The sequence below is a fragment of the Protopterus annectens genome, chromosome 8.part0 (genome assembly GCF_019279795.1).
Source record: "Protopterus annectens isolate FY-2018-M chromosome 8.part0, PAN1.0, whole genome shotgun sequence".
In the NCBI taxonomy this organism is placed as follows: domain Eukaryota; kingdom Metazoa; phylum Chordata; order Ceratodontiformes; family Protopteridae; genus Protopterus; species Protopterus annectens.
The window spans coordinates 478,367,805-478,393,421 of record NC_056741.1 but is presented as its reverse complement, the minus strand read 5'-3'; the positions used below and the strand labels follow the sequence as shown (position 1 = coordinate 478,393,421).

The window sequence follows — 25,617 nt, the reverse complement described above, 5'->3', positions numbered from 1 at the left end:
CCTGCTTACTAGTGCCTTATTCATTATAACAGTACCACTTTGACTGAATGACATTTAGTTAAACATCTCATGCAATACTCTTATGTTGGATTTACAGCAATATGACAATCATTCCACATGGAAAATGATATGTGCTGTTCGTTAGGCAGATGCTCTAAACACTACACTATTGGCATTTACATTGATTCTGCATGTTTTTCTATATTTGAATGATGTTGGTGTGTAAGCTACGCTCGGCAGAGGGCAGCGACACACAAACATGCTGTGCTTTGCTTACAGTTTCGATAGTGCAGCAATTAAAATGTAAAATAGGGACACGGGGAATCTAATTGTGAAAGTTCTAGGGACGGGGCTCAACATTCCATTACGTACTTGTGTGTTTACTACTTCAATTTTATTTCACTGTTTGTGGACATTCTTGTATGCTTAGCATATATTTCGGTATCCACAGACACTGAATTACTGACTTACTATTAGAGGCGGGCACTAATAGTAAGCATAGTAGGTTGTGCAACTGTTGGGGCATGTTTACGCCTCTGTAGAGCACTTGTACACGCCCCCTGCACTCGCACACATTTCCTGTGCACATTGAGGGTGTGGCGGCACACCCTCATACATATTCATATGGCGCTGCTGCACCATCTGTAATGAGGACGCTCGGCGCAAGGCTAAAACCGTCCTTGCGTCGAGATTCATGAATCCCAGGGATGTTGTCTGTTGCTGCACTTAAAATGAAAGATAACATCTTTTTATGGTGTAGCTATAAAGTCATTTAATTTCAGCTATGTTTCTGCAGTTAACCTCCTGTATTTCAGTTTCCACTGTTAAAATATACATTTAAACAGTTACAACAGTAGATGTACATTTCTGCTCTATTTCAGTAGGGCATGCTGATGATGCCCTTAGATGTAGGGAGAAAGCGCTAAGTTGGTTGTGTTTTTAAGCTTATATGCTGTTATTTCACCATTTGCAATATACTACGCCTGATTGTGCTGAATAGCTTTGTGGTTTGGCTTTTTCCAAACGTGACGACAGTGGGCGCAGGATCCAGCTCGGCTATTTTTCAAGACTAATTTTAATAATTACATTCCAAAATTTTTGAGTGCTATATTATTGTGATCATTATTTTTAATATATCTTCAGGTTTAATTCCTGGCTGTCCTTTATTTGAATTGACCTGTTTTAATTACAGTAGGAATCTCCTTCATTGTCCTCTACATGTTTGCTATTCTTTTCTTCTATATTCTATCACTTTATTGTGTAGTGAGGAGTCATCAGGTGAAGGTATGATACAAGTCTCTTTTGGTGATCTGTTGTAGGGCTTACCTGATTTATCTAGGGTGGGCAGCTGCTGCCCTAGAGTGGCACATTGCTTAGAGAGGAGCTCTCCCTATCTTCACTTAGAGAACATTATATTATCAACATCAGATAAATGGCATCTTTTCTTTAGTGGTCCATCTTTTGGCTGTATTATTTAATGCCAGATCAATATACAATAACTCATCATTGTTTCATACCTGGTGTGGGAGTTCAGCATTGCATTTATTACAGAGAACTTACTTTATGATAACCTTGGATCTCCTTTACCTGGTTCTATCTAGCCCAGTAGTTCTCATATATCATTTACTCTAGTATGTGGGGAGATTGCTGAAAGAGGTCTTGAGCTTTTTGTTAACTGTCTACTGTCTCACCCTTGAAGGATAGTCTTACATGATTTCTGTATCTGGATCAGCAGTGACTCTATTAAGCTTGCCATGAATTTGTCTCAGCTATTAACTGGCCTTGGCTTTTATCAGAAGGTTCCCCCTGCCACTTATATTAAAGGGCATTCAATAGATTTGATGTTACAGTTTGATGTGGTCATATTTGATCTGGTGGTAGAAATATTATCTTGTCATGACATCATCTGATTAAGTACTGCTGTTTACCCTCCACTGCCAACAATGGATACTGAATTGTTTCAGAATATGACTTAGCATCACGTATCTACTAGAGACCTGATACCTTGAGACTACTGTATATGATTTTAACACATGCTGACCTATAATTATTCCACAAAATCTTTTTTCTGAACTTTGTGCAGTGTTTAAGGTGCATACATTGTCTGCCCAGAATCATGTCAGATGGTATGATCAAGATCTTTATGAGTTAAGGAGGTGACACTGCAGGTGAACTCACCTGCTTGAGAATATGCTTATTTTGAATAACTATTACTTGTTTTTTCATTTGGGCAGTTCAGTGAAAAAGACACTTTATTGTCTCAGAAATATCAGCCTCATGTAACCAACTACCATCTTTTGAACCATCATTGGCTGATCAATTAGACAGTTTTTTTTCACTAGGCTGATCAATTAGACTGTTTTTTTGTCCTAGGGGAGCATTTACATTCTAAGACTGTGAGAGTCCTTCTTGTTTATTTGAGGATAAGGTTGCCTTGATTAGATATACGGTTCCTCAACATGCTTTCAATGATGTTATTGTGGATCTGGCCTTGGATGCTTTAGATTTTACCTGTCATTCTTTTTTGTCAAATATGAGAAAACCATGAGTTTTGTTTCAGCTTTATGCTCCGCCACTTACAGGCTTGATCCTTGCCCTGTTTGGCTTGTAACATCCTGTCTACAGTGTCTAAGACCAGATACTTCAGCTCATGCATTTTTCTTTGAATATTTTCCAGGTGCTCTTAAAGAAGCATTACTAACTGCCCTCATCAAGATACCAACTTTTGATCTGCGCGATCCTAAAAACTGTTGGAACTGCAGATCTCTGGGAAAGAAACCTAAAAAGACTAAAGGATATAGAAAAACACAAAGCTTTTTTCCTGGTTTACTGATTGTGCAACTCAGAGGTGAAAATAATTTGGAGGGTGTGTTATGGATATAGTTCCTCTACATAGTATGAGTTGTTTTCCCACTTATGAAAATGTCTTAGAGGTTTTAATATTGCCCTTTAGTGTGTCACATGAACAGAGGTCATCAGTCTTTTATAGAATCTCAAGAAAACCAATGACTTTTATGCATTTTACAGATAAGTTTATTGAGATAATAAAAAAAAGAAGTTATTTATTTATTTTTGACAATCAGTTATATTCCATTTTGACCTACCATGGTGTCTTCAGTTTTTATCAGTCCCAGTTCAGTGCAAGACCGAGCACTTAGTCTGTCCTTTTGTTTTCAGCAAATGTCCTGCTGACAGGCATGATGAAAATTTGTTTTCCATTAGTTCTCCTTTATTTCTCTGCAGGATATGACATCATCAAGCAGAGGATTCTTTTGACCACTTTTAGATGCAATATGGTCTTAAACAGTTCTTGAGTGGTTTGACTTTTACTTCTCAGAGCACACTTAGCAGATTGCTTAAAGATACATTTATCTATATTGCGCTCTCTGACTATTGGAGTTCCAAAGGACTCAAGCCAGTGAGTACGTCTACATTAGGAAATGTAATTTTAGGTAGCAGAGCAAAATACCACAGCTTGGCTTTTACTCAAGAGCAAATATCTTCTTCTTCTATTTTGAACATTTCTTGGACTCCTTATTTAACTGGTGATGAATAGTTGACTTATGTAAAACCTATCAAAGTCAAAGCATATGTAGAGCTATGCAACTGTCAGATCCCTAAATGTTGCTTTCTATTGTTTGTCATTTTCTGGTGATGAATTTGAGTTCATCTATATTTCCAACAGATCTTTCATGGCCTTTTTAATCCATGCAATACGGGTTTGGGTCAAGACATAAAAAAGAATGTGCTGCTTTTGTGGGTCATGAAGGATCTTCTAATAGCAAAGCATCAGAGGTTGTATCCCATCTTGTTCTAACTTGATCTCTTGATCTTTCACCAACATTTGACATAAGTGACCACAGGAGCCTTAATGACTGTCTGTGGACTAATTGTGGGTTCATGTATACAGGTGTCAAGTGGCTTGCCTCTTATCTCACAGTACACAGTCAGGTTTAGGACAAGATGTATTAATTTAAGTACTTGAGATAAAACATTATAATAATATTTTAACAGATAAAACATATACAATAAATATAGAAAAAATAAAAATATTTTGATATGATCACTAAACAGTATTCTGGAATGGCAGTAATTAGGACTGCACGAAATGAGCTAATTAATACAAAAGTAAATCTAGCAGTAATAAAGTCAGGTTTCCAAAGGAGACCCTTGAGATTAAATGCACTCTTTGCTAAAAATGTAAGCATGTCCTCCTGAGTAAGAGATATTTCAGGCATATCCTAAAGAAGATTTCAATTTCACTCAGACAAATCCTAGAAGGTACTACATTTCACAGAGCCAGAGCTCTGTATTTAATCGAATGCCTGCCAGAAGTACCTGAAGTCTTACCATAGGGAATCCTAGCAATGCCTCCTCAGAATAGTGTAGGTGGCTGAGCAACACATAAGGCACCAAAATCTCCTTTCAGATAGTAGAACACTGATCATGAGCAGACTGATATGTGATATTTGAAATCTACAGTATAGACCTTGCTATTATAAGAAGCCAAAGACACACAGAGCTCCAGATAGGGATGAAGTACTCAGTAAACTGGCTTTAGAGTTATAGCTGTATTACAGATAATCATGGTCAGAGTGTAAGCGTTCCAGATAGAACTCAGTGCAATAATCAAAGCAAGAGAAACAGTGCATGAATAACAGTAGCCAGATCTTCACAATGGTTAAGATGTTTTGAATATAAGATGCCCCTGAGATGAAAGCATGATGCCATGGTTACTGATATCCGGCCCATCAATGTCAACAAGCAATTAGTCAACAAACTCTGTAAGTTGTTTCAGGAATGCATTCATAATCTCCACATTGTCTAAGTTGCAGAGATTCATGGGGTTAACTTTGGCTCCTTTGTTGTTCCTGTTATAAATGTTTCCATTTAAAAATGTAGCTTCCAGTGCCACATCAGACATTCACGCATAAGTATTAGTTAGGCTGAATGTGCCCAACTTTATCTATTTTTTTCTTAGAAACAAATGTCTGACTTTCTTTCTTTATATATTGATTTCTGCTACAAGAAGTAACCTAAAGACTTCCTTTCTGCATCCCATTAGCTCATACAGTCCTTCCAAGGGTAGAATCAGGCATCCCTGGTTTTGGGTGAGAGCCCTACAGTACCTTCATTTCCATTGGGGGAACCCTATTAGTCCATTTATTTCACTGGAAGGTGAGATATGGACTTGAAAGAGCAGACCAGATGCTGGTCTTCTAGTGGTCCTTTCCCATCTGATGCCCCCTCCCCATTTGCCTACTTTTCCATCTTAGTGGCACTCACCTCTATAGCAATGCACACCTGCTTGTCCTCTTCAGTGGAGTAGGTGATGCTAATGTAGCAGGCATGGCAGTCTTCCTCTCCCTGGGATCGGCTTTAAGCAATTTGCCACTCAATGCCTCCCGCATTTGGTCAAATATATAGCCCTAGACTGGTACTGCTTTAATGAAGGAGGGAATTTAAATTATATGTCACTCAGGTGAAGTGTATCGCTGTGATTGGCCATAGGTAGCTATGGGACTGGAAAGGTTTTTAAAAGGAAGCTAGGTAGGGGTTTGGTAGTGGTCTGACTTTGGGACAGGAATAGGGAAGATAAAGTACATGCCATTCAGATTATGTATATTGGTGTCATTGGCTGAAGGTAGCTATGGGAAGGGAAGAGACCTTTAAAAGAAATTATATAGGGGTGTGTGGGGACTGGAACAGGGTAGAGAAGTGGAGCACAGCTAAACAAAGTGAAGGTATATGAAGGTGTGCTGATGTGACAATGAAAATTCATCATCATTATAATCAACTCCCATGTTCCCATTTCTACATCAGGTTGGGCTGTTGTGTCAATTGTCACCATCTCACTATCTCACTCGATTCAATGCCTACCTGCTTCAACAGTCATGCCTGACTATCCTCAGGTCTTCTCTTCCAGAATCCATCCATCTCTTTACTGGACATCCACATTTCCTCTTGCCATCTTCCTGTCCATCCCCAAATCTTTTTCACAAGATTGTTTTCTGCTTTCCTGCACATGTGCTGAAACCACTGTAATTTGTTCTCTTTGACCTCTCCAACTGGAACTACTTGAGCTTCTGCTCTGATGTCCTCATTTCTTCATCTGTCTCACACTGTGCACCCCACCATCCATCTCAGGCACTTCATCTCCATCACCTCTAGCTTTCTCAGTTGCACTGCCATTACTGCTCAGGTTTCTGTACCATATAGTAGCACTAGCCGCACCACTGTTTTATACACCTTACTGTTCAGCTTCTTTGGCATTATTTTCCCCTCTGATTCTAGCTTTGACCTCCTTATTCAGAGTTCCCTTCTTCTCAACAGCCCATCCCAGATACGTTAACATTTTCCACTGTTTCCTTATATATCATCAGCCGCTTCTGATTCCTCCATTTGTTGCCATTACAACTATCTTATCTGTACTCATTTTCTTATATGTTCCTTTAGTTATGCATTCCATTCACATATTTGCTGAAGTTCTTGTTCAGAGTCTGCCTGTAACGCCATATTATTTGCATACAGCAGCTTTGTTGATCTGCCCCTCCCCAGCCTGTTTGCTAATGTAGTCCATCACCAGTATGAATGGCAGTGGGCTCAAAGTTGACCCTGATGCACACTGACTCCCACTGGGAAACCTTCTGAAAGTCTGATCGCTGTTCGTACGTGTATCATTGGGTCCTTGTCCTCACCTACACTAATTCTACTAATGTTTCTAGGACTTCAAAGGATGACAGGACTGCCCAAATCAAGCTTTCTCAGGACCTTATTATATGCTTTTTCAAAGTCTAGGAATACCTAGTTGGACTCTTTCCTTATCTCTAACTTCTCCTCAACTACCTGTTTCACTGCAAGCATCATGTTGGTTTTGTTGCATCCTGATCTCAGTCCGAATTGCTCATATCCCATCTAACTTTCTACTTCTGTGAGTGTTCTTTTATCCATCCCCGTGTGACATGAGTTTGATACCTCTGTACTGTCTGCAGTTGTGAATGTCCCCTTTGTTCTTGTACACTGGCACTAGTATGCTTATTCTTCAGTCATCTGGGATATGCCTTTCTCTTCATACTGCAACGAGTGCTGTCTGGAGCCATTTCTCCCCTATTTCATCCAACATGTTGATCATATGTATTGTGACCTCATGTAAGCCTGCTGCTTACCCTGATTTAATTTTTCTTGGTTCTGCTCTTACTACTTCTATGATGGTTCCACTTTTTCATCATAAGCATTACAGCTTCTGTATTCTTCTTTATTCAAAAGCTGCTGGAAGTACTTGTTCCATCTGCCTTTGATGTCCTGTGGACTGGTGAGCAAGTTGTTGCTGGCATCTTTTATGAAGGGTGTCTGATGACTATCTTTTTAATATTTTTGTCTTTGCCTTGCAACCTGATAGAGTTTCTTTGTGCCATCTACTGTGTCACTTTCTAGAAACTAGTAGAAGGCCTGTGATGCCTTTGCTATTGCAACTGCTCTGTTAACCTCTTTGTTAGCCAATCAATATTCCTTTTTAGCCTGGTCCATCTTTTTATCTCTCACTTTTTCCTGCACTCCTTCTTTCTTTTGATAACTCCTGGACTTCTGGGTTTCACAACCAGCCTCCCTTACGTATTTTATTTCCATATCTGGCTCAACTGCATATCTGTTCTATAGTTCTCACACAGGCTGTTTTGAGACATTACCATTCTTTTTCAACCACTCCATCTATTTCCTTTTCCTACTGAAGTGCTAAAGCCCTGAGTATTTCTTTGAACTCTTGTCCTTTGTCTTCTGTCAACTTCCAGGTCTTTTTTCTAATCTCTGTTGACCTTAATGACTTCAGTGACTACTGCCTGTAGCTGATTGTAGCAACTGTTGGTTTATGCCATGGGCTGACCTTTTCACTGGAGATGACTTTGCAGTCGTTGACTCTACCCAATGCCTTTTCATTACTATGAGGAATTCTGCTTCAGTTACATGTTGGCTACTTTTGTATGTGATCTTCTTAGTGTCTCTCTTGCTGAACCATGTGCTGGCCACCATCAAGCCATTTGCTAAAAGGGGAAGTCTAGTATGACCTGTCCTTCTTTATTCCATGGCCTTTCCTTTATTCCTATTGCCCAACCCATATGGACCCACCCAGGCAGTCCCCATATCATGTTCTGTCTGTCCTGATATGTGCATTCATGGGTTCATAGGTTCATAGGATGATACTAAGCTATTGGCCTGGAGACTCTTATAAACCTAGACAAGAATTTCACCTGTGTTCTCATAAAGTCAGCACCTGTTTTCCCTGTCCAGCAGCGACACAGGTGGGATCCCAGGGGTATATTTTCTGTTAACCATCCAGTCGTCCAGGTTCATCTTAGAGAGGCATAGTGAGGTACTCTGCTTGACATGGAGAGGAGTCTATTCCACAGATGGGGGAGTCGTTGGGACACAAAATTATCCTGCCAACAAGTTATATTAATGTTAAAGCATTCGTGAGTTTTCTTTGTCAACTGTGTATTGTCAATAAAAAAGGTATAGTTTTGGATCATGTTTATCCCTCCAGTGTCTTTTTGTTTGGTTGTCAGTTTACTTTTTGGCACTTCTGACCACATTTTTGGTTCTTAGTTCCATTAATGTCACAGACCAGGTTGAGACCTTGCATGTGGGTTGCGTGAGTGGAGTCTGACTTACGGATATGCAGCAACTCCATCAAGGCTGAGTCTGAGATGGCCTTGTATCCCAGACACAGGTCACCTCTAAGTAGTCTGTACAAGACTAAGACTGAGTAGAGGGACAGGGCTTTCAGCCTATCTGTATAAGATAGGTGTTTAAGACCCTGGATTTTCCTGGTCAGGAACCTCTGTGGTCTCTCCAACCGCTGCATGTGCTTGGTAAGGTACATGCTGAAGGGGGTATTGTACTCACTAATGGGTCTGATAAGGGAGGAGTACAGGGATGTTATGACCTTCTTGTTCCTGGATGAAATACCCTTACTTATGAGTCTTTTTATTGTTGCTGTCCACCAGGCAGGTTTACTTTTCCTTGAGAAAGATGATTTGATCCTGTCAGGTATTGCTGGGTCCATGCACCTATATAGGTGCTCATATAGTTTTCTGGTGTAGGCTTGGACATTAATGCTTGCTCCAACTGAAGGGATGGTGGCCGTGAAGCTGCTTATACCTGCTCTCAGGCGGTTTTAGTCAGCTTTGGAAAAGTTTTTTTGTTCAACCCTAGCAAGGGGGAGGGGACAGGGGAGATGGTGACTTTGAAAGTGATTGCTTTATGGTCAGATCTTACCAAGGAGGATGACACTGTAGGGGTGCTACAGTGGCTACTCATGTTGGTTAGTACCGGGTCCAGGATATTTTCACCTCTTGTGGGGGTGTCGACCAGCTGATCCAATGCATTGGCATTGATGAAGTCAAGGAATCTCTGGACGTTCGTCTTTGAGCTAGAATAGGTCTTCCACTCTATGGTTGGGTAGTTAAGTTACCCAGGATCAGGGTGGAGGGTTGAATCTTGATGGATTCAAGTAAGTCCAGATAGGTGGAGTGGGCCCCCTGAGTCATTGTTGTGGGCCTGCAGCTAGCTATGATTTGAATATGTGTTTTGCCAACAGTTGTCTGCACCTGGAGTGTCTCCTGTGCATCATACTGTTTGACCAGCCTGGAGTTGTGTATGTCTTTGATAAATATTGAAACTCCACCTCCTTTGGCTTTGTAGCCCTCTGTTTGGGGTCTGAAAGTATGGTAGGACAAGTTACCTGGTCGCACATTATCAATACCAACTCATGTTGTCCTGCCTTATCTAGTAGATCCTGTGCCTGAATGCACTCTTTTCCTTGGTATTACAACCATGCCGTGGGGCATAGACTGACATTATGAATAGTGCCCTATCCTTACAATGGTGTCTAAAAGCCATAAGACTGCCACTAATTCTGAAAAAATCCCTCATTGTTTTCTGAAGCCTCTCCCGCATCATAATTTCCACACCATTTCTAGTCTGTCCTCCCAGAGTAGTAGACTCTAGATTCCCAAGCCAAGTGGCATTGCTGCACTATCCTTCTGTTTCCTGAATACAGAGGATGTCCAGCCTCCTCCATACTATCGTGCCACCGACTTCCAAGCTGCATCCTGTCAGTGAGCTCATATTCAGTGTAGCAATCCTTTGTTCATGTTTTGCAGATTGATTAATTTTAAGTTCAGCTTTCACTCAACAGACCTATCCCAGCTAATCCAAGCCAGGCAACTGGACACTCTCCAGCCAGAATCTTATTGACGCAGTGCTGTTGGACATTATAGCAGGCACACACTAGTGAACAGAGACACATACACCCCTTCCACCTTTAGTATGGGTCCCTGGCATCTAGAGTCTGTACTACTGCCCATGACTCCATTCTTGGGTGAGTTTGAGGTGGAAAGACTCAACATATTTTTGGGAGATGGGATAAACCAAATAGAGACAAATGGAGAACATGCAAACTTCATACAGGCTGTGATGATGTGAGGTATCGCCAGCTATGCAAGGAGAAGTAGGGCAATGGACGTATAACATATGACAGCACATCTGGCTGGAATTTTGCAAAGAATTACATGTGATTTGTATATCAAACTGATTTGTACAGATGCCTGTGTTGAAAAATGTACCAACAGTGGGTGCTGACTGTAACATAACTGATTACATGTATATGTTTTAACAGAGGATACTGGAAGAGAAGAGGTTATTCTTAGTCCAGTTAACTTTGAAAATAGTAAGAAATTAAATTACTTCATTTAGGCCACAAAGATTGTATCTTTCAATTCTGATTGCAGCCAGAGACAAAATGTCTGGGAAAACAAGTACTAGAAAGCCTTCTGTATTGTCTGTAACAGGGAACTAATTGCTACACTGGAAGAGTGGAAGTATTTTATGGTTTTGTGACTTCCAGAAGCTGCAACAGATCTTAGCAAGCTCTGTGTGTGTGTATTATTGACACATATGTGGTAAATCCTGGCAGCTTCTAGGCAAGGGGGTAGCATGGGAACCAGAATCAGATGACCACATGAGTGTGATGTTATTCTGTAATCCATCACTAAAATGATATTTTAATACTAGCTGAGACTGAAATTTCAGAGCACTTTGTTTTTGGAACCTGACAAAGAAGGACCCCTCACCTACTTCATCTTGCCTTGCTCTATTAAGTGAACCAGGAAATTGTAATTCTTTAAATCAGTCAGGAAAATATACTAATATTATTTAAGTACTGTTTTATGTATCTGTGTGAATCTATTCATCTGTGTTATTTTAATGCTTCCTATGATTGAAACGCTGGTGTTTATTGTTAATAGATATTTAGTAATTTTCATATTATTTTATTATTCATTATTAAATGTATTTAAACTTTTCACTGTGGCTGGTCTTTTAGAGAATATTTTAAACCTTGAGAGGACTTACATCTATTTGGTGACACTGTGGCAACTCCTGAAAGCCTTACTGCATTTGCCAAACACTATTATTTGCATTAATATTAATTTCACTCAGTATAATTGGGTACCCTTGTAAAAACCTTAGAGTATCTGGCTTTGGAGAGTCTGGTGGCCAGTGTAACTACCTTATAGTCTGGGCAGAAGGGGGCATAGCTAGTAAATCTGTGCCAGCCTTTACCAGGTGTGTGTGTGTGTGTGTGTGTGTGTGTGTGTGTGTGTGTGTGTGTGTGTGTATTTATGTGTGCATGAAAATCAAATCTCAAAGAGTGTGTGTGTCAGCTGCTTGGAGCAGGGACACAAAAAACTGGTTTGACTGAGAGAGTGGTCGAGGGCTTGGCTGGGACACTCAGCTGTGTCAGTGGGGGAGTCTTACTGGAGATCTGGAGAGAGAGAGGGAAAACCAGCCCCAGAATTGAGTGTGTTCCCTGTGTGCTCTTAAGGGAAATTGTGCTTGATGCAGACAGCTGCATCTGGAAACACTGGGTGCATCCATTTTTGTTCCACGTGAACATCCCTCTCCAGTGTCAGAGGTGAGTATTCAGACTCCTTGATTACTGGCCCAGAGTGGGAATGTCACACAGGCATTGGCTGTAGGACTGGATTCTTTGAACCTCATACTTTGTGCATGGGAGGCGAATACCTTAACCATTATGCCAGTACTAGGCTATTTCATCTGCTACTCATTTTCAAAGGTATTCACTTGACTTAATCTTCAAATCTGGGACAATTACCTGAAGCCTTTGTAAGCTGGAGTCTTTACCAATTTTCCAACTGAGACAGAGCTGATACTTGAAATGGACATGAGCAAGATCTGTAGTGGCACTTTTATACCCTTGGTAGACAATCTCTTACTGCAAAAGTCACTACTGTAGAGTCAGATGAGCTTTTGGCAGCTTATAGTAAAGTAAAAGAGAAAACTTCCAAAACATTGAATTGTTGCTATAAAATAAAATAGACATTAATAACAACTGTCATCACAAACTATACCACACAAAGGCAACCTATATAAAATATGATTATTGAATTATTTTGCCTACCTATGAAATGGAATTCATTTGTTAAACTGAGAATCCTCAGCTCTACCTCTCCTTTTCTCAGAAGCACATTGCTCATTTTACTATCCCTGAAGACTCTTTGGAGGTAATGTGATGCTGGACAGAATATATGTGCAACGAGCTCAACTCATCAATTACTGGTGCATGAAGTTCTGAACTGGTCACAAGCTGCTCTCCTTTCTCCTCTTTTATGGTGAGAATAAACTGGAGTTTGTACTACATATGTGGAATCTAGGAATGATAATCAGAAGAACACAAGTTTAACAAAACTGAAAAAAAATCAGGAAAACAAACCCCACATCTCCCACCCCTGCACCTATAAAGTATAACATAGTCGCCTCTCTTGTGTAGGATGGATCTGTAACCCACTTTTAGCTAGCAAATACCCATGCCAATTTTTAGTGACATTAGTCAACATGACCAAATCATCTGGAGGCATTTTTTACACCATCAAGTTGATAGCCGTGAGCCTGACATAGTGCTCAGTCTGTTATCTGTGTTCTCCCATCTGGAGGATACTCTGCACTACAGTTGATACCCAACATGGCTTACCATCTAGACTCTGTTACTGCATCCCATTACTCCATTCACTTTTGGGCAAGTCTGAGGTGGAAACACTCAACGCATTTATTGGGAAGTGGGAAGAACCCCAAAGAGACACAGGCAGAACATGCAAACACCACACAGGCATTGGCTAGAGGTCAGGAATGAATCTTGTGCTTTGTATAAGGGAGGCAAAGACCTTAATTATTATGCTAGCTGCCATACCATAACACTGAAAAGTCTGCAAAAAAACAGAGTGTGGAACAGCTGCAAAATAAGCACGGAAGAGATGCTTCAAAAGTCACAGCTAAAAGCCAGGAGTGTATAGCACACCAAATTTAATCAGCCAATTGCCTAAGACAGGATCTATACTATGAAGCTAAAAGAAGATTAAGCATCTGAATGATTTTAAAAGGAATGGATCCTTATTAGCTAATATGCAAATAATTAAAACCAGTGACAGGAATAAGCAAGGATGGCAAGGCTTCTGTTAGCTTTGTGGAAAATTGGAAAAACGGACTTAGCTGTCAGTGAATACATGAACAAAAAAAACAGTACATTGGCAGGAAAGAAAGATAAGCATTAATTGCTGGTGCACAAAAAGCTAAAAAATCAATGTCAGTAGTAAAAAGGAAAATGTAAATATGTAGATAGATAGATATATAGATAGATAGATAGATAGATAGATAGATAGATAGATAGATAGATAGAGAAAAAGCAATAAGGATTACCTAAATTGTAATTTAATACATGACCTTTTTGTTGCGACATTGTGGGTTTCAACATAGTCAGTGTAGACTATGCCATAGTAAACTGTGCATCAATGTGTATATATATATATATATATATATATATATACACACACACACACACGCACACCTATCTGTCTGCTAGTAATCTATATAGCTAGCTAGATAGGCAGGTAGATAGGTGTGAGAGCGTGCGGCGTGCGCGTGTGTGTGTGTGTGTGTGTGTGTGTGTGTGTGTGTGTGTGTGTGTGTGTGTGTGTGTGTGTGTGAGGGATACCACTCAACTGTCCAAAGTTCTCCAGCATGTCCATGGCTTTACCTCATATTTATACCCTGGCCCTTCCAAAATATGTTTGATTTTCTAGTAAATCACTAAGGGTTACTGTTAGTATTGCCCGGCAGGACTTCATGTTTCGTATTTTTCAGAAAATGCATGTTGATGCAAAACCTGTTCTTCTGTTGTAATTTCCTAACTTCTCTGTAGCCAGCTTGGTGGACATGGGAATCTTGAGATAATGTATTAATTGTCTCATGTTTACTAAAAATGACTTAATCCTTAAAGTAGACATGGTATGCAAGAGGTGTACTTACACAATGACACTGCAGGCTAAACTCTTGCAGACAAGTGCACATCAGGTTGTCAAAGTCAAGTACACAACACTCACTTCACATAGCCCTCAACACACACATACACTAATGCATGCTGAGGCACTTAAAAGCAATCTTCCTAAACAACAAAGATTGCCTGGGCTGCCCGATGTCAAAGGCACTCAGAAAAAACACCTAACACCACGCATATTATCACTCTCAGTGGAGTCTCAAACATTAAGCCCCCAAGGCAAGCACACACATTTCCCAGGACTCTTCTCATAGGGGACTCCATTGTAAAATACACTGATGCTCTACTAACCAGGCTGAACAAAGAGAAGATAGATGTCAGTTGCTTATCTGCCATATCACTAACTCCCTCAAGTCATTACACCACAGTTAACACTATGATTCCATCATAATCCATGTATGTGTATATGACCAGATCTGTTCCTCCCTTAAGTATATGAAGAGAGACATTATGGAATTTTCAGATTATGTGTCTCAGGCTGGTATGAGCCTAGCTTTGAGCAGGATATTACCATCTCCTAGGATGATGCCGCAATATGAGCAAAAAATAAAAGACTGATTTCAACAACTGGCTGTTTTTCTGGTGTCATTCAAAGTGGATCCAATATTTGCCAGCTAGGGAGGACATGGCTAACAGACCATGTCGCTTTGCCAAGGATAGCCTGCACCTGTCCCCTATATCCTTCTGAGTACTGGTTAAAACTTTATTCACCTCCATAGTGCTTTTTTTAGGCAATGCCAAATTGAGAAACCTACTGACATAGCAAAATCAATTCAATTGAACCTCATGGTGTTACTGCTCAATGCCAGGATCCTAAATAAAAAAACTGCACTTCCTCCAAGCCCTCCTCACATTTGAGAATATAGACATCTGTGCAATTGCTGAGACATGGTTTAAAGCAGCAAAGAGTACTTGTGCAGTGCAAGGTTTCAGTGCCTTCCACACTTTTAGACCTTTAGCTGCACAGATAAGGGCAGGAGTAAAGATGTCTCAATATACATCAGTAACAACCACACCCCTACAGTGATCAAAAAGGATGGTGTTCTGGAGTTCCTCCATGTGCAGATCACCATAGATGAAATCCCATACCATATCCTACTCAGCTATAGGACACTCTCCATGTCACAAGAAGCTCACAATGCATAATTGGATCTACTGGAGACATTTACTATTCAACATAGCACCCTACTCATGGGAGACTTTAATTACCACCTCTGTAGATTGGGAATCCTACATGGCCTCAGATCTACAGACACAGAGATTCCTGGACTACGTAAATACAATCATCCCTGACCAAATAGCGAATACACCCATTACATGCTCCAACATACTGAACCTTATACTCACAAATATAGGAGAACACTGCATCCCCTAATATCTTGTCCTCTCTGATAAGGTCTAACCACAAAGCTGTTTCTTTCAAAATCAAAAACAACTAGGAGTAATCCCATTAACACCAATAACAGTTAGGAATGATTCAAAGGCAAATTACCTTTTAATAAGCGATCGTCAAACCTGAGTGCCCCTCCAAACCCAAGAACACAGCAGCCTACCCTAAATTGCTCTTAGAAACTCTGTAATACCATATCAGTGGCTGCATGGAGGCTGCTGTACCTACCAGAAGTAACCCAGGACAAGCCCCAAAAACAAACCATCCTGATGGCATCCCAAATTAAACAGGCTATTCAACAAAAGGAAATAAAATATGGCAAAAATCAGGAAGGGTAATTTCCACAAAGATAATCTCTCATCATATTAAATAAGCAACTAAGAGGGCTAATTAGGTCATGCAAAGTCAATTTCGAAGTTAAGATAGCATCCCAGGTGAAAGATAATCATAAGACCTTCAGCAGCTATGTCAGAAGCAAGCAATGTACTGAACTGGTGGTTAATGGTGCCACATTCTCCGAGTCTGATGATATAGAAAACCTGTTGGACAAATTCTGTTCCAACTCTAACCCCCCCCACTCCCAACCATCCCCCCAAAACTACCCTCAAAAATAACCCCTTCAAATATAACTAGAGAGAATGTACTGGCTGCATTCACTAAAGCCAAGAACATGATCTCCATGTGCCCTGATAATATCACAGGATGCTTCCTGAATAGTCTAAAATACAACTTATCAGGACCCCTGGAGTCATTATTTAACTATAGTCTTAAAACAGACTTTGTGCCACATGACTGTAGGACTGCAACCATCATCTTCCTTTATAAGGGAGAACCTTCAATAGATCCTGGAAACTACAGACCCGTTAGCCTGACTAGTCTTCTTTGCAAAGCTATGGAAAGAATTACCATGGAAGTTATCACAAGGACATAGGAGACCTTCAGACATTGAATCCATCCCAGTTTGGCTTTGTCCAAGGAAAGCATGCTTACTGAATCCGGTGGACTTATTTGAAAAGGTCACTAAGGCAATGGATGAGGGGGAAAATGGTGCATAATGCCTACCTAGATCTGGATAAAGCACTTGACAATGCCCCCGCTCAACAAATGTATGGAACTAGGTATAACCCACTTTATAACTCACTGGATAGCTAGCTGTCTCACTGATAGGATCTAGGAGGTTAGAATCAGTGAGGCCACCTCCTCAAGTGGCCAGTCACGAGTGGAGTCCCCAGGGCTCTAGCCCCACTTCTCTTTAGCATGTACTTCTCAGATGTCAAAGCTAGTGTCAAAGGGTTCTGGCTAAATAAGTTTGCAGATGATTGCAAACTGAGAGCAGCCATTGAATCCCCCCATGATGAGAACACATTTCAGGAAGGATTAATATAGACAAATGTTTGGTGCCGAAGCCATGACTTAGAAACTCAATACCAGCAAATGCATTATAGTGCCTTCTAGGAAGTCTGCCACTGCAGGTAACTACATCATCAATAAAACACCCTTAAAAGCTGATTCTCAATTCAGTGATCTGGGAATTGATGTTGATAGTAACTTAGACTTCAACCAAAACATGTCTAAGGTAATAAGAAAATCAACTTATAAGCAAGAGCATGGCATCTAGGTCCATAGACATCATCATAACACTATACTCGGCCCTCATCAGACCCATTGTAGAGTATAATGCCCCCTTTGGTATGTACCTGACCAGACACATGCAGCAACTGGAAGATCCACAAAGGTCTCTTCCAAAACAAATTACTGGTAGTAAACCTAATGTCCTACGCTAATGGCCCCAAAGCCCTGTCTCTTTACTCAGTATCATACAGACTTCTGAGAGGTGATATTTGCCTGGCATACAAGGCAGACCTGGACTCTGTTTTGATGAATGCTTTGCACATCTGCAAAACAAACAACATCAGAACTATTAGATTAAAAGTCCTTAATTTTGCTTGTGAAATTAACAGGAAAGGTTGGAGAGACACATATGTTTCTCAGATAATTTCCATACTCTGGACCAATGGATGGGTAATTAGAAATTAATCCCTGGTCTGTCTGCTATGTCCCTGATGGACAGAGGCAGTCAGTCAATCACTCTCTATATAAATCAAATTTTTGTGTCACATTTAGGTTGCATGGCTAGGATTATAAGGGCCCTAGTGATTGTCAGTCTAGTATATACCTATGAACCTGTGAACTTATGGTACCTTTCTAAGTGAATTACAGTAATCTTTAAAGGAGAACCACACCCGAACACTGAAAAACATATTGTGAACTTTTCGGCATTACTAATGCCACTGTATCAAAGTTAGTGGTCATTATTATTTTCTAATTTGTCATACCCCATAAATGGTCTGAAAGGGGCTGCAGTGGGTAGCATGATGTTATTTTACAGTCAATGCCTTTACCTCCTTGATGTCATTTTAGAGGTACAAAGAGAAATCCCTAGGATGAGACAATCATTTATTGTTGTTTTTTCTCTCTCGTCAGCTTAAAACAGTACTGTGATTGCTTACTTTTGACTGTTAGCATCAATCTGCATTTTTAATTACTTTGTTTCCCTTAATTTTCATTAGTGGTCATTTCTGATACAGCATTTAGGGAATGTTTGAATGATAGGCTTGAAAATGTAGCTGAGTTAATTGTTCTTTTCAACTTTAGTTCACTGTTCAAGTATGAAAAATTAGACCACTGTGATTAATATGTGTTACTTGGTCTGAGGTGGTTTATGTTGCCTTCACTGTTTTTAACACTGTAGCTAGAATTAGAGTCTTTGATGTTAATCTTCCTTCCCCAACTAACTGACTCGTCTCAACAAAACACTATACGCAATGCAAAAATGCTGTAATAAACCATGTGAAGAAACATACACTTTTACAGAAAATAAAGTGTAGAAAAAATGCAAAATCAAATAGTTACAAAAAATAAGAAAAGTAAGATGAAAATATATATATTTTTTATTTCTGGCACTGACTGTTAGACTAAAGGGAAATACAACTAATTTGGAACAAGAAAAAATACACTGAGTATAACTTGTGTTCAGACTCCAGGCCACATTATTTATCTGAGGTGTGATGCTGCAATCCGTGACGGATAAGGCACATTTAAATGACATTGTTTAAGAGCCATTGTTTTTTTAATGGCTCTGAAGTTGCAATAAGTGGCCAACCTAATTACTCTGCCACTCTTAGTAGCCTTCACGATGTAAAGATGATGAGACAAATGCATGAAAGAAAGGAAAACAGAAATAAGTTCAGACATAAACAGAAATAAGTTCAGACATAAACTTCAACAATTGGCTAAGCTTCTGGTGTCATTCAAAGGAGATCCAGTATCTGTCTGCCTGGGAAGACATGACTGACAAACCACGATGCTTTGCCAGAGATGGTCTGCACCTGTCACCCCTGGGATTCAGGTTACTGGCTAAAGCTCTTGCCACCCCTATAGTGTCTTTTTTAGGCAAGGTTCAAAGGACAAAACCACCACCATAACAGATACAAGCATGCAAAATCTGAAGGTAATGCTAATCAATACTAGAAGCCTAAACCTCAAAATGCACTCTCTCGAGGCACTCCTAAAAATGGAGAACATTGATATCTGTGCAGTAACTGAGACCTGGTTCAAGGCTCCAGAGAGCACCCCTGCAATACCAGGCTACAACTCTTACCACACTTTTTGGCCACAAACCCAAGACTGAAACACTAAAGGTGGAGAAGTGTCCGTATTCACCAAGGATATTCACACTTCCAGGCAAGTTGCCCAACACAATGCATCTGAAATTCTCCAGGTGCAACTAAAATTAGGTAAGACTGTAATCCAAATTGTAGCTTGCTACAGATCCCCCACCATGCCCCAAGATTCTCACTACACCTTTCTAAACATACTGGAAAATATCAAGATACAACCAAACACCCTAATACTGGGTGATTTTAACTACCCTGCCATTAACTGGAAAAACTACTCGGGCACCAACACCTTTTCCCAACGGTTCTGGGAATTCATAAATTCCAATGCCCTGGATCAACTAATCCATTGTCCCACCAGGGGCTTCAATTTCCTAGACCTGGTCATTACCAACATGGGAGATAGATGCTCCACACCAGTGGTCACCCCCTCAAGGGTCATGTCTGACCAAAAGCAAGTCACCCTTGACATCCACATCCCACCACCAAACCCCAGTAAGGAAACCTCCGTAAAAAAACTTCTCCGAAGCCAACTTCATGCTACTGAAGTCAGAAGGGACAAACTTCATAACACCCATGCAGACGGGATCTGAAAGTTCGACTGCTGAATCCTACACTAAGGCACTATACGAGCACATCTACTTGTGCATGAATTGTGCCATCCCAAATAGAACCAAGATGCACTCCTCCAAAAAAAGGAAGCCAATCAGGTAGTCCCCTGCTATAAACAAACTATACAACAGATGGAAGAAACTGTTGCAGAAAAGAGGAAAATCCCAGGATGCAAAAAAACTCCCTCTCCAGCCTCAGTAAGAAGCTGAGTTACCTGAGATACCTCATAAACTCCTCAAAAACTAGTTACGAAAATAAAATTGCCAACGATTCCAAAGACATCTACAAGGCATTCTATAGTTATGTCAAGAATCTAAATGGCAATGCTCAGATCTGCTTGAGCTACAACAGAATGGCATTAAATATACTGATCAAAGGATATTGCCAGTATCCTGGCAGATCGATTTAGTGCCAACTTCACCCCCCTCTCACCCCCTAAAGGGCCCAACTCAATACCAAAAGATTGCCAAATTCCAGTAATCACGGCCACACAGATAGAAACCGCACTCTCCAAAGCTAAGCATACAGCATCCATGGGACCAGTTGACATTCCGGCCTGTGTACTACATGAACTACAAAATGAACTGGCACCCCACCTAAGTGTCATGTTTAATCATAGCCTCACCTCAGGCTTCATGCCCACTGAGTGGTGCACAGCTACAGTTATCCCACTCAACAAGGGGGGATCCACCTTGGATCCTGGGAAATACCGTCCCATCAGTCTGATGAGCCTGATCTGCAAGGGCATGGAATGCATTATCATGGAACTTATAAACAAAGACATTGGCAACCTTCAGACACTAGACCCCACCCAGTTTGGGTGCATGAAGGGCCGATCTTGTCTCCTGAACCTGATTGACTTCTTTGAATCAGTCTCCAGAGCTGTGGACAAGGGTAAGGTGGTCCACATAGCCTATCTGGACCTCACCAAGGCCTTCGACACCATCCCCCACTCTGGAATCATAGATAAACTTACTAAGCTGGGCATAAATCTCCATGTCACTCGATGGGTTGCCAACTGGCTTACTGACAGAACCCAGACTGTAAAAGTAGCCAACTCCAAATCCAGCTCCAGACAAGTGACAAGTGGAGTGCCTCAGGGTTCAGTCCTGGGACCACTCTTGTTTGGCATCTACTTCTCTGAAGTACAGGCTAACACTAAGGGACTCTGGCTAACAAAGTTCACAGATGACTGTAGATGGGAGCCATTATTGAATCCCCAAATGATGTGGATATTCTACAAAAGGGCCTTACAGAAACAGACGCCTGGTGCCAGAGCCATGGGCTCAAGCTTAATGCCAAGAAATATATAGTTATCCCCTTTGGAAAAAAACATGTACCTATGAATTACCTCATAGGTGGCAGTACACTAAACATCGAAAGTGTGATGAGAGACTTAAGGACACAGGTGAACAGTGGTCTCACCTTCGATAACCACACCACCACAACAGTCAGAAAATCTTTCTATGTGGCACACCTCATCACTAAGGGCTTTTCATCCAGAAAAAAGAGGTCATTGTCCCACTGTACTCATCCCTCATTAGACCCATTTTAGAGTATAACACCTCGTTTTATATGTACCTCACAAGACATCTGCAACAACTGGAAAGGCAGCAGAAATACCTCACTAAAAGAATCACAGGCCTAAAGCAGATGCCATATGCTGACCATCTAAAAAAAACTCCAGCTATACTCTGTGGCATATTGTCTACTCAGAGGTGATCTCTGCTTAACATACAAGGCCATGTCAAACCCTGAGCTGCTGGACATGCTCCACTTAAGGAAATCCCAGTCCCTCCAAAGCCACATGCTCCAGGGATCTAAACCTTGTTATCACAATGAACAAAACATGCTGGAGGGATAGGTTCCTGACCCAGAGACTCCCCATACACTGGATTAGACTGCCCATACATGTCAAGCAGAGCGCCTCCTTGACCCTCTTTAAAAGGAACCTTGATGAATGGATGGGAGATAGGAAATTCACCCCAGGGATCATGTCAGTTGCCCTGCTAGACAGGGTTCAAGGGAAGTACATATTGTGGGAAGAAATATCCAGGGAATGGTTATGGCTAGGTTTGTATAGGCGCTAGGGCTGATAGCCTAGTACCAACCTATGAACCGATGAAATGGAATAATTATTAAATAATGTTTTTTGTATATGACATGTTTACTTTTGGATTACAAGAAGGGAAAATCGCTTTTTGGGAACAAAAACTTGCCATTTGGTGGAGCTTTCCTTTAATAATTCTCCCTGATTTTGGGTCTTTGTCCCTCCCCCATTAGTTTTGGCTTTGCACAGAATTGTTGAGCAAAGATTGTGATAGGAGTGTGTGTATATGTGTGTGTGTGTGTGTGTGTGTGTGTGTGTGTGTGTGTGTGTGTGTGTGTGTGTGTGTGTGTGTGTGTGTGTGTGTGTCTTTCTCTGGGAAATCATGATGTATACTGGCTAATTTCTTATATATATATATATATATATATATATATATATATATATATATATATACATATATATGTATATATTACATTGTACTTTATTAGTATTATCATTTACAGTACCTATGTCCTTTGCGTGAATAAGAATTAATACATAAGCTCCTGTAAGTTGTTTAATAACACATACCAATTTCTGTGACAAAACTTTTTTCAGTTACAGAAAAAATATTCAATGTTTCACGGCAGCAGTTCTATTTTATCAGGATTTGCACATGTATCAGCATGTAAACTTCCTGAATCCTATTTTTCTATAAGGTGGAATTGGTCTGAAAGAGAAGGAATGGATCTCTTTGTTTCTTCATCCCAAACAAGTTGCTGCAAGTTGTTGCAAAGACTGAAGATTAACTCAAAAAGTTTATTTCTATCAATAAGGACATCATTCATTTTGCTCATTATCAGCACAGCTGCTCTAGGAATAAACGGGTCTGTTTTCATCCTAGAGTCTAGGATAAGACTGTTGGAGTTTCTATCCCTGTCGCATCATTATTTCCAGCTTCACTCAAAACCTTTAAATACTGGAACTTCATCTATCTGATTTCCAGTTGCTATCATTTATGGTAACTTAGTAAGAAAAAAGTCATTAGATTAGAATATGGGAATAAACTAGTGATGTTCCAGTATCATATTGCTTTTTGTGGCCTCTAAGAAATTTTGTGAGGGGGTCGAAAAATGAATAACTTGTTAGCAGCTTGATTGTCTTCTTGCCTGCATCTCGATCCCCACGTTAATGTATTTCTTAAGGAATTTACATATGAAATGTACTCAAAGACAGAAAATGAGAGATATGCCAATGACAACTCAAGATTTTGACTTATCAGTGAATTTAGAGAAGTGTTTCAATATGCTTACTAATTATCTTTTTTTTCATGTCTCAACATTCTTCATTTGGATTAAGATGACAATGTTTTATTTTATTATTACTTCAAAATCTTTATATCAGGCTATATATCTTTCATTTCATTCGTTTTACTTTAAATCCATACAACTAATAATATTTTTCTGCATATCTATTCTAGAAATTGCATGTTGATGTTAGCACACTGTCAGTATTATAGTCTGATAAAATATTCAGGGACTGCACCCAGTGTTTTATTTCATTAAGTTTTTATACGGAAGCACAGCATGTACAGCATCATAAATGAACGTTTAATGACATTTGATTTATATTTAAACTAATGTTCATATTTAATTTAGGTAGATAAACAAAGTTCTTGGTAAATCTTTTCATTTGCCGTGTGCCGTATGTGGTGCTGAATATTAACAAAGTCCATTTACTGCATAACAATCCTTGGTTAATTAAGTTTCTTGACTTTTTTTGTGTATGTCATTTATTGCAGATGACAAAGTAGTATTTATTTATTTATTTACATTTGTTGACCGGGAGTGTCCGACTGGACGTAGGTCCATTTTCAGTGGAGGCCCGGGGAGAAAAGCTCCACAGTTAAAATAAACAGACAGTAGTTACATTGGATTACATAGCAATTAACAATTTAACATAGCAATTACTTACAACATATTTACAGTTGAAGAACATAGTACATCAGTAGACAACTAGAATCTTTATCTGTGAAGTACATAACAGACACAGACATTAACAAATGTTACAATAAGTATCCTATTATTACTTCTAAATACTACTTATAAAAAGTATCCTATTTTATTGTATTATTTTATTATTAATTATTTTATTATAGTAGCAATCATGCTTTATTTAATATCTGTAAATGGAAAGAATTTATTCTTGATGCTTTATTCAGTGATTAGATCAAAGTAATTTTTCTTCATTTCATTGTTGTAATGTGATCAATTATGTTTATTTAAGTTGCTTGATTCTGTTAGAGAACAGTCAGATGAAGTCATTTTGGCAAAGTTCTTACTTTTAGTGTACTTTACAATATGTGAATTAAAGTTTTCTTAGCTTGTTCTATGCAATGGATATTTGTTTCATTGGAGTAAGACTGAGACAACGCTTTTAGGTCAATTTAAAACAAACATAGAGTTGCTGGGCTGCCGCAGCAAATTACTCTTATTGCCTCATCATTGACCGATTGGCTATATCCAGTTGCCTGCCAGGATGACTAAAAAAAAAAAAAAAAGCTTACCTCATGTTATCATTACTGCTGTTTCAAATGTGGAGTATATGGCCATCCACCACAGTTAAATAAATAAAGAAATTAGGTTCTCGTAGATAACCATCATTACTGGCCCATATTGCACATGGGCAAATGGTAGGCTGCATGGGTGTACAGGGCTAAGAATTTGTGGTGCCTATCTTATTTAACACCTTTTTTATTAAAACTAGAAATATATATTTGCTTTCTTAGCTATTGTTATATTCAGTGTGCAAGCTAATTAAAATAATTAGCAATACTGAATATGAATTTTTTAATACAAAAATTATTTCATCACAGATATTAGTGGCTGGCCATGTGCGCTTCTAGGGTTGTGGGCCACAGACAGCTGCCCAAATCACTTATTATAATCTGCCACTAGAGAAATGGCATTGTCACTGTGTAATGTAAAATGGCATGCTTATCATTAGTGAAGTATTAAAGAAAGTATGCACAAATTTTAACTAGTCTTACCAAATATAGCTAAATGCCCATTTTAACAACCATCCAATACACAATATAGACAAACAGGTACAAAAACATAACTTTAAAGTAAATCAACATCATTCTTCTCAATGGTCGCAGGTAAGCTCACCTACTTAAGGAGTTCAATGTAAAATGTATTCTTCATTGTAGGTTTCATCAAGTTTCATAGTTGCAGCTCGTTTAAGTTGATGTAAGTGACACTGCGCGGTAGTACATGGGTGTAATTCTGACACTTTCCTGTGGTTAGTGGATAATTTACTGGAGTAAAGATGAAATTCACAAGTCAGCTATCTGGATATCTTGAGTATTATACTGTCAGAAAATGAACATATGACAATTAATAGTGACAGTTGCGTATTAAATAAACAGTTACTCAGATTACTGAATCATATTTGGAAATATGTAAAAAAAAGATGGGGTTGCATGATGGTGCAGTGATTGCAG

At 39.6% G+C, this 25,617-nt stretch overlaps 1 protein-coding gene across 2 annotated transcripts in view; it reads right to left on the bottom strand.

Annotated features, from left to right (window-relative positions):
• The window catches only part of LOC122808893 (renin binding protein), a 1,087,318-nt gene that overhangs the window by 993,477 nt on the left and 68,224 nt on the right, over positions 1-25,617 (bottom strand). For both annotated transcript variants that reach the window (XM_044080005.1, XM_044080006.1), the window contains exon 2: positions 25,283-25,431. The gene's annotated coding sequence lies outside the window, so the exon portion shown is untranslated. The remainder of the gene's footprint in view (positions 1-25,282; positions 25,432-25,617) is intronic.